Genomic DNA, 9,032 nt, shown 5'->3' with positions numbered 1-9,032 from the left:
CTGGGAGATGATATTGGACAGTGTGCATGAGGCCACACCACTTGGCCCCTTGTGCCTTGGCTGCTCGGGCATAGCCCACCTGCCTTCTGGATCCTCCTGGTGAAGAGGGGCAGATGGGGCTGGGCTGAGGCTACAGGCTGCCAAAAAAACCCGAGGTGGAGCCCTGAAGTCTGACATCGCATCAGAGCTCTGCCAGGCCTCACTGTGTAACCCAGGGCAGGGGTTTCCTGTTGATAAGGCGTGGGCACTGGCCTCTGCAGGCACCTCCGATGCCTGTGGCTCCTCCGAAGTGAGTCTGCCCTCCTGCCTCCCCTCTGCTGCCCCACAGTGGGTGCTTCCTCAGCCTGGGAACTTTGTGCTTCCACATTCCAGGCCTCTGCCCTCCGCACACACCCCTCCACTCTCTAGCTGCTTCCCCACTTTCTAAAACCTTCACGGTGGTCTATACCAAAAGCAGAGTATATGTAAGGTGGGAGGCCAGGCACAGTGGCTCACACCTGTAATCCCAGCACTTTGGGAGGCTGAGGCAGGTAGATCACCTAAGGTCAGGAGTTCAAGACCAGCCTGGTCAACATGGCAAAACCTCATCTCGACTAAAAATACAAAAATTAGCCGGGCGTGGTGGCACGCACCTTGAAGTCTCAGCTACTCAAGGCCGAGGCAAAAGAATTGCTTGAACCTGGGAGGCAGAGGTTGCCATGAGCCAAGATCACATCACTGCACTCCATTCTGGGCAACAGAGTGAGACTCTGTCTCAAAAAACAAAAAAAGAGAACGTAAGATTGGAAACCTGGAGTTCTAACACCCAGACAGGGGTGGGGGGACCCAGGCCACTCAACCTCCAGGGACGGCTCCTCGGGGTCACCTACCATTTCTTTCCCTCACAGGCGTGTCTGTGGATCCAGTCTATGCAGGTGCTGCGGGCGCCCAGCCATGGGTAGGAGGCAGGTGCAACAGAGGTCGCTGCTGAGGAGACCCGAATCCCTTAGGGGCCCCTCCCAGAGTCAAGCACTTGATAGACTAGGGGGTGAGGGGGTGCAGTGCCTCAGGCTGGCCCCTGAGGAAGACTGGCCACTCCGCTCCAGATGTGAACTCCCTGCACTCCGGGCTGCACTGTGCCTGGGTGAGTGGGATCTGTGGCCTAGAGGGCCTCGGGTGAAAGTGGGGAGGTGGGCGTGGGTAAGCCAGAGCACAGCCAGAGGCAGACCGAGGGGACAGAAGGCGCTGCTGTCCCAGCTTTTATGCAGTAACATAGCAGCAAGAGAAAGACAACTGCTGTTCCCTCTCCAGGGGAGATGAAGGCTCTTCCTCATGCCAGGCACAGGGCAGGCTTCAGAGGCCACGAGTTACCAAGCTCCCACCTGGCAGAGCCCATCCACAGAGCTGCTCTTCCTACCATGTGCATTCACTTACAGACAGCAGTGGGGGAGAGCTGGAAGCCCCCAGAGCCAGGTACGCAGCAGGCACTCAATAAACGCTTGTCATGTGACTAGTATATAACAGTGCACTATCCGGGGAGGAAAAGCAGACACAGAAGCTGAGGCCTAGGTGGTAGTAGCTTCTCTCATAAGGATGAGGCTGGTGCTGCAGAATCCGCCCACTTTTGTCCACCCCTTGGACACTACCTGGATCAGGCCCCATCATCTCCCACTGGGACCCTCCCCACAACGTCCTAGCAGTGTCCCTGCTACTAATGCTGCCTCCTCAGGGCACCCCAGAACCAGCTCTCCACAGAGCAGCCAGGGTGATCTCAAAACAAGGGGGAGCCAGGATCAGCAGAAGGAGAAAAAGATATGGGTGAGGGTCAGCTGGGACTCACCAAGGTGACTTCACACACAGGAGGCAATTAAAAGAGCGACTTCTCCATACGGTCCAGGCAGGGGTCTGAACGGGAGAATGCAACACCACGTACAAAACATCCTTGTCCAAAAGTTCAAACCTGAATCTGATCACACTTCTAGATCAATCCACCAACTCACAGGAAACGCAAAGGTCAGAGCAACTTGCAAAGGTCCATCATCAGCAGAATCCAGGCGCAAGGAAACCCCACACAGTTCTTCAACAGTAAATCCAAGTATAGAATGGATGAAGGAGAGACAGATGAGAGAGAGAAAGGGAAGCCGACAGGCTGTGAGAGGAGCAAGATCCAACCATGAGAATGTGCTGCTCTTCACTGGACCCTGGTCATTTGAACACTGAGTACGTATGTGAGGATGTCAAGAAATCATTATTTGTCAGACGTGACTATGATTCTGTGGTTATGTTGTTTAAACTCACCCTTTCAGGAACCTCTGTACATTGTTCGTGGGAATGTAAATTAGTACAGCCACTATGAAAAACAATGTGGAGATGCCTCAAAACACTAAAAATAGAAATATCATGTAATCCAACAATCCCACTACTGGGCTGGGTATATAGAAGAAAGGAAGTCAATATATCAAAGAGATATCTGCACACCCATGTTTACTGCAGCACTATTCCCAATAGCCAAGACATGGAATCAACCTAAGTATCCATTAATGGACAAATAGATTTTTTAAAAACATGATCCATACACATAATGGAGTACTATTCAACTGTCAAAAAGAATGAGTTCCTGTCATTTGCAGCAACATGGATGGAGCTGGAGGTCATTATGTGAAATGAAATAAGCCAAGCACAGAAAGTCAAAAACCACATTCTCACTCATAGTGGGGGAGCTAAAAAAGTGGATCTCACGAAGACAGGGAATAGATTGGTAGTTATCAGAGTTCAGGAAGGGAAGGGAGGATGGGGGGTTGAAGATATACAGTTAGAAGAAATACCTAATATACAGTTAGAAGAAATGAGATCTAGTATTTGACAGGTCAGTATGGTGACTGTAGTTAACAATCTATTATACATTTCAAAATAACCAGAAGAGAATAATTCAACTATTTCTAACTATTTCTAAAGATAAATATTTAAGGCTGGGTGTGGTGGCTCACACCCCTTAATCTCAGCACCTTGGGATGCAGAGGTGGAGGTGCAAGGATTGCTTGAGGCCAGGAGTTCAAGACCAGGTTGGGCAACATTTTGAAATCCCATGTCTACAAAAATTTTTATTAGCTGGACATGGTGCCACACCTGTAGTCCCAACTCGTTAGAAGGCTGAGGTGGGAGGACTGCTTGAGCCCAGGGGTTCAAGGTTACATGAGCTATGATCCTGCCACTGTACCCCACCCTGGATGACAAAGAAAGACCTTGTCTCAAAAAAAAAAAAAAAAAAAAAAGCTATCTAGGATTTGGCTTACAGTCACCCCAGCGATCAGTGGGACATACAAAACAGGACCCCCACGAGGTGATGCTAACAAAGTTATGTGATGAGAACACAAAATTCCCGTCTCCATCATCTCTTCTGGCTAATTTTATATAGGTTTCAAATCTTCCACGATAAAAAGGATCTTTGTAGTTGCTGTTTGTTTGAAATCTCAGATCCCACTAGAGAAGTGAGGAAAAGCAAAAAGGTGGGAACATCTCTGGCACAGGGCCTGGTGGGCGGCGAGAGATTTCCAATGATTCCCCAGAAGTTTGGGGTGTTCTGCAAATGCTCATTGCCAGCTTCCTTTTTCAAGTAAACTTTTAACCCATTTTTTTTTTTTGAAATCTCAGTTAAAAAATACCCACCTCACATGCAGAAGTGACAGGATACGGTGCACTCTGTGACCAGGGCTGGCCTACGCACTTTTTGTGATTGTCTGAGAAAGATAAGTACAGAATCAAGTCAGAGGGTAGAAACGTTTACAGTTTTATCATTTGACACAGCAACCTCATGTCTGTCGAGTCTAATAAGCAGATAATAGGTTTATCTTTTTATATATCTTCAATCTTATTATAACAATTTTCATCATATTTTTAAAATTGGCCCATGAAAGATTAAAATTTTAAAAACAATCATCTAGTCTTTCACCATGGAGAGTTTGAGAAGCACTGCTATGTACCAGACATGGATCCCCTGGAGACCCCAAATCCATCAGCTTAGGAGGTTGGCCAGAGACGCCAGGACAAAGCTTCTCTTCCCACCGTCTGCTGTGCCGACTCCAGTACTTCCTATAAACGCATCACAGGCGCTGCAGAGCCTGTTTGATTTTCTGTGCTCATTGGCACACTTCCACACCAGTACAAGCAGAGCCACTTCCAGCAGACACCTCTGTCGCCCAGGCTGGAGTGCAGTGGCAGGATCATAGCTCACTGCAAGGTCCAGGTTGTGTGCTAGGTGCCCCTGCTGGTCAAAGCACCTTGGCCAGCCATGGTTAGCCAGCCAGTTTTCACATACATGCCCACTGCTGTTTCCCCTTCAAACTTCTGGATGGGTTTAACTGCAGAGGGTCCTAAGATTGCAAGGTGAGCGTTTGAAAAACTGACTGCTTCTTTGTATCAACTGGAAATCACTCTATCACTAAAATACCGAAATAAATCAGGAGCTGGGGCTAGTGTAAGACATCAACCTGCACCCATGGCCCCAGGTTTCTAGTGTGCTCCTGAAAATGGTATCGCTGTTCTAACTATGATATACACACACACACACAAATCACAAATATAAAGTTACAAAATAAACTCACAGGCTGGGCGCAGTGGCTCACGCCTGTAATCCCAGCACTTTGGGAGACCAAGGCAGGTGGATCACCTGAGGTCAGGAGTTCGAGACCAGCCTGGCCAACAATGAAACCCCATCTCTACTGAAAATACAAAAATTAGCCGGGCGTGGTGTTGGGTGCCTGTAATCCCAGCTACTCAAGAGGCTGAGGCTGGAAAATCACTCAAACCCGGGAGGCAGCGGCTGCAGTGAGCCGAGATCACACCACTGCACTCCAGCCTGGGCGACAGGAGTGAAACTCTGTCTCAAAGATAAACAAATAAAAAATAAATAAATAAATAAATAAACAAACTAACTAAACTCACATGAATATGCAATGTCACCTGTGCCGGTTTCATGCATTGGTGTTCCATGTTCAAGTTTTACTACATTGAAAGAGAATTGAAAGTGGCTGGTAGTCACGATCCTTAGGTTGCAGTCTCCACTCTGCTACCACTCGTGGTTAACATCCCTGGGCCTCAGTTTCCTCATCTATGAAATGAAAACGCAACCACTCATTTCATAGGTTTTGTTGAGGGCCAAGAGCTAAAAATACATTTCAAAGAATTAAAAGGACCAGGTGCAGTGGCTCATGCCTGTAATCCTAGCACTTTGGGAGGCCAAGGCAGGATTGCTTGAGGCCAGAAGTTCAATATCAGCCTCGGTAACATGGCAAGACCCCATTTCTAAACAATAAAAATAAAAAAAAGAAAGAAAAAGTCAGGCATGGTGGTGTGCTGGTGTGCACCTGTAGTCCCAGCTACTTGGGAGGCTGAGGCAGGAGGACTGCTTGAACCCAGCACCACTGCACTCCGGCCTTGGCAACAGAACAACACTCTGTCTCAAAAAAAAAAAAGGAAAGAAAAGAAAAACAAAGCACAAAGCTAAAACCATACCACATAGTGATTTTATCAAATTCACAGCATGGCCTGAGTTTCATCCTCCCTCTTCTTACATAGCCTCACTCATCTTGTTTCTTCCTCCATAAAGTGTGGAATGTGATGCTACATCTATGACCAATAATATTATTAATAACAAATACATTCAAGTATCATGGATCAAAAAATATACCACCAATCCTGTTGCATGTGCCCAACACAGGGCCCAACGTAGGTTGAGAGGGTGGTCCTCCCTGCAGCCCTATGAGGCTAACTTCATCACCCCTGTTTACAGATGGAGCTTTGAGAGAACCACAATAGTTCCTGCCTCCTCTGCATTCCAGGCTTTCTTTGAGACCCCAGTGTGATAACAACAATGTGAAAATCAATGCAAGTACCCAGGAGACAAAGCACAGGGACCACAGCCATGAACAGAACACATGTATGTGACTTCAAGGGGTTTCTCCTAGGAACCAGGATGAGTGGGATTAAAGCTGAGTTAACACCTGGCCTGAGTCTGTGGGCTTTTCTGGGTCAGCCCCTCCTACTACAGCAGAGAAAATGCGGTTTTGTAGCCCTGCTGGGAACAGTAGGGTGCAAGCCCTCAGTGTGGCTTCAGGGTCTTTCCCTCAAAGCAGGCATTAAAGTTGACCAAGCTTAACCACCTGGAGCAGAACATGGGGTTGAGGGAGCACCGATGCCAGGAATGCTCCTAACAGCTCCTCTCCCAACTCAGGCTCACCACCAGAGTCCCTGGGAGACAGCCAGTATGTGCTAGAAACGGCTCACTCTTCACGAGACAATGAATCCACTGTTGACCAGCCAGAGCTTTAATATTTGCAAAAGAACGAAGTGGAAAATTCCACCTGTGTGGGTGGAAGCTGGACCCGCGGGACATGTCAACAACCCTGATGGCCTTGTTCTCCCAGGGATGGATCAGGCAAAGAAGCAAAGGTCTGAATAACAATGACAGAATCTGGGATTACCATGATTCTTGGGTCCTAGGGAATTTTCCTTTTTTTTTTTTTTTTTTTTTTCTGCGTTGAGTGCCCCTAAATTTACACAGCACTCTTAAATCCTTCAACTTGCTTTCCTATTTGCTGTTTCTTCTGCGTTTCCTAACAGCCCTGCTGGGGAGGCAGAACTGATGTCAGTCCCATGTTACAGATGGAGAAACTGAGGTTCCAAAGGACCAAGAGCCTCACTCAAGGCCAACAGATGGTGAATGAGTCACAGAACCAGGTAGTCTGGAAGCCAGGCATCTCACTACACCGTGGCTGCACAGAGCCTGTCCCTAGGGTCTGGGTCAGGGCCACGGGTACTTGACCCAGTGATCTTCCAGGCTCCGGCAGAGGCCCTGACCTTTGCTCTGCCTGTGAAGCAAGAGGAGGAAGTTCAAACCAGCTCCCCTGGGTGGGCAGTCACAGGCACTGGCCTTGGAGGAAGGTAGGTGTTAATTTATTCATCCATTCAAGGATTTAATGAGCACCTAGAAAGCCCCCCTGCACAGGAAGGCACACTGCCTGGTCACTCTTTCAGAAACCCAGACCTAGCAGAATTTATGACTGAAGGGAGAAGGTCAGAAAATCTCCAAAGGTTGCTTCTCTCATAGACTCAAATCACTTCATCGCTCCTATCACCACCCCATTTTACAGAAAAGGAAACTACTCTGAGAAGAGCAGTGACTTGCCAGAGCCTCTAGTTCAAAAAGCCACAAAGTTATCAGGCTTAGGCACCCAAATAAATTGTGTCCCTTCCAGCAGGCCATCTGGGACCTCTCATGCAGGACCACTTGAGGCATGGCCATCTGAGCCAGCAGGGCAGGGGGGAGGGGAACCCCCCCAGGGGACAGGCGGACACACCCTGTTTGCCCACCTCAACCTCCAGTTGTGGCTGCAGGGCCTGTCACACCCTCTCCTCCACTCCACAGCCCCAACTATGGAACTGAACCAGGTTTCACCCCATCCCTAAGCCCCAGGGGGCCAGGGCAGTGTCATCCTGAACCCAGGACAGCAGGAAAGCCACTTGGGCTGTGTCTTGGGTCTGTCTGGCAGCCCCTGCCTGAGTACTCCTCCTTCTTACTCACAGCTCAGCCACCTCCAGACCACCCTCACCTGACACTTCTTCCCCTGGAGAAAGAACCCTGGCCCTTCTCTTTTCACAAAACCACCTCCCCTTTCCTCTTGCCAAGGCTACCTGTGACTGCTACCAACCAGCCTCAGTGCCCTTGATCTCTCTGCCCCATCTGACCCCATGAGCTCCTCCCTCACTACTGGGCGTTCCTGCTGCAGCCCCTCCTAGACCTCCCCACCTCCTCCGGCAAGCCCTCCTCCCGAGGGCTCTATCCTCTCCTCTCCACTGCCCCCTGAGAAAGTCTGACACATGAACCCTGTCTCCAGGCCTAACCTCTGCACCCCTGGTTGTCTCAAAGCCCGTGTGCCAAACAACACCAAGCTCACCACAGCAGGGCCTGCCCTGGCACACAGCTGAAAAGCCAGCACAGCCCAGAGCCTGGCCCACAGTACAGAATCAGATACGGAATGAACGCATGTTAGTGAATGGTTGCCTGCTCCTTTGTCTCAGAGGGACGAGCCCTCTACTTGCCCTGCAGAGCCACCCAGGTGGCCTTTCTAAAACTGAAAATTGATGACCATCTAAGCCTGTACCATTATTCCTCAGCACCATGGGACAAAGTTCACAATCTTTTTTTTTTTTTTTTTTGAGACGGAGTCTTGCTCTGTGGCCCAGGCTGGAGTGCAGTGGCCGGATCTCAGCTCACTGCAAGCTCCGCCTCCCGGGTTTACGCCATTCTCCCGCCTCAGCCTCCCGAGTAGCTGGGACTACAGGCGCCCGCCACCTCGCCCGGCTAGTTTTTTGTATTTTTTAGTAGAGACGGGGTTTCACCGTGTTAGCCAGGATGGTCTGGATCTCCTGACCTCGTGATCCGCCCGTCTCGGCCTCCCAAAGTGCTGGGATTACAGGCTTGAGCCACTGCGCCCGGCCAAAGTTCACAATCTTGAGCTTGCAGACCAGGCTGTTTTCAGCTGGGCTTCCGCAGCAGGGCGGGCACTTGTGTCCTTGAAAATACTTCTCACTGCACTCATCCTCACTCCAGGAGTACCCATCAGCCAGCACCCATGTGTCGTGCACCTTTGCACCAAGCACGTATTTGTTGAACAGGAAGATGACTATTAGAGCTGAAAATGTTCTCAGGGGCCACAGGGCCCAAAGCAACTCAGAGAAGTGGAATGAAGGCCTCAGGGTGGCCCAGCCCCAGGCAGGGGTGCGGCCACAACCTCAACTGAGGTCCTTGATCAGGAACCGGAGCAATTCTCTGAAAATGCTACCTGCAACTCCACACATGTGCATGCCAGAGCCCAAACCTCTGGCTGATCCCCAGTCCATGCAAGCCCTAACCAAACTGGCAGGTGGGCCAGGCCTGGCACACAAGTAGGGCCTCAGCTAAAATAGCTGCTTGACTCAGTACAACCTCTCACCAGCTGACAACACATCCCTAAGTTCCATACCCCTCTCTAGGACTCCGTCTTCTCATTTGTAGA

The 9,032-nt window shown here is 49.8% G+C and overlaps 1 protein-coding gene across 2 annotated transcripts in view; it reads right to left on the bottom strand.

Moving 5' to 3' along the window:
* The window catches only part of CHDH (choline dehydrogenase), a 34,492-nt gene that overhangs the window by 24,468 nt on the left and 992 nt on the right, over nucleotides 1–9,032 (bottom strand). Inside the window, exons 1-2 of one of the 2 annotated variants that reach the window (XM_011947280.1) lie at nucleotides 7,879–7,913; nucleotides 3,646–3,716 (exon numbers count right to left, since the gene is read on the bottom strand). The gene's annotated coding sequence lies outside the window, so the exon portion shown is untranslated. Of the gene's footprint in view, nucleotides 1–3,645; nucleotides 3,717–7,878; nucleotides 7,914–9,032 lie in introns of those variants that run through there. The other variant, XM_011947279.1, reaches the window with a different exon arrangement.

The sequence above is a fragment of the Colobus angolensis genome, unplaced genomic scaffold (assembly GCF_000951035.1).
Source record: "Colobus angolensis palliatus isolate OR3802 unplaced genomic scaffold, Cang.pa_1.0 Scaffold26, whole genome shotgun sequence".
NCBI classification, from domain to species: domain Eukaryota; kingdom Metazoa; phylum Chordata; class Mammalia; order Primates; family Cercopithecidae; genus Colobus; species Colobus angolensis.
This window is presented reverse-complemented; position numbering and strand designations above follow the sequence as displayed.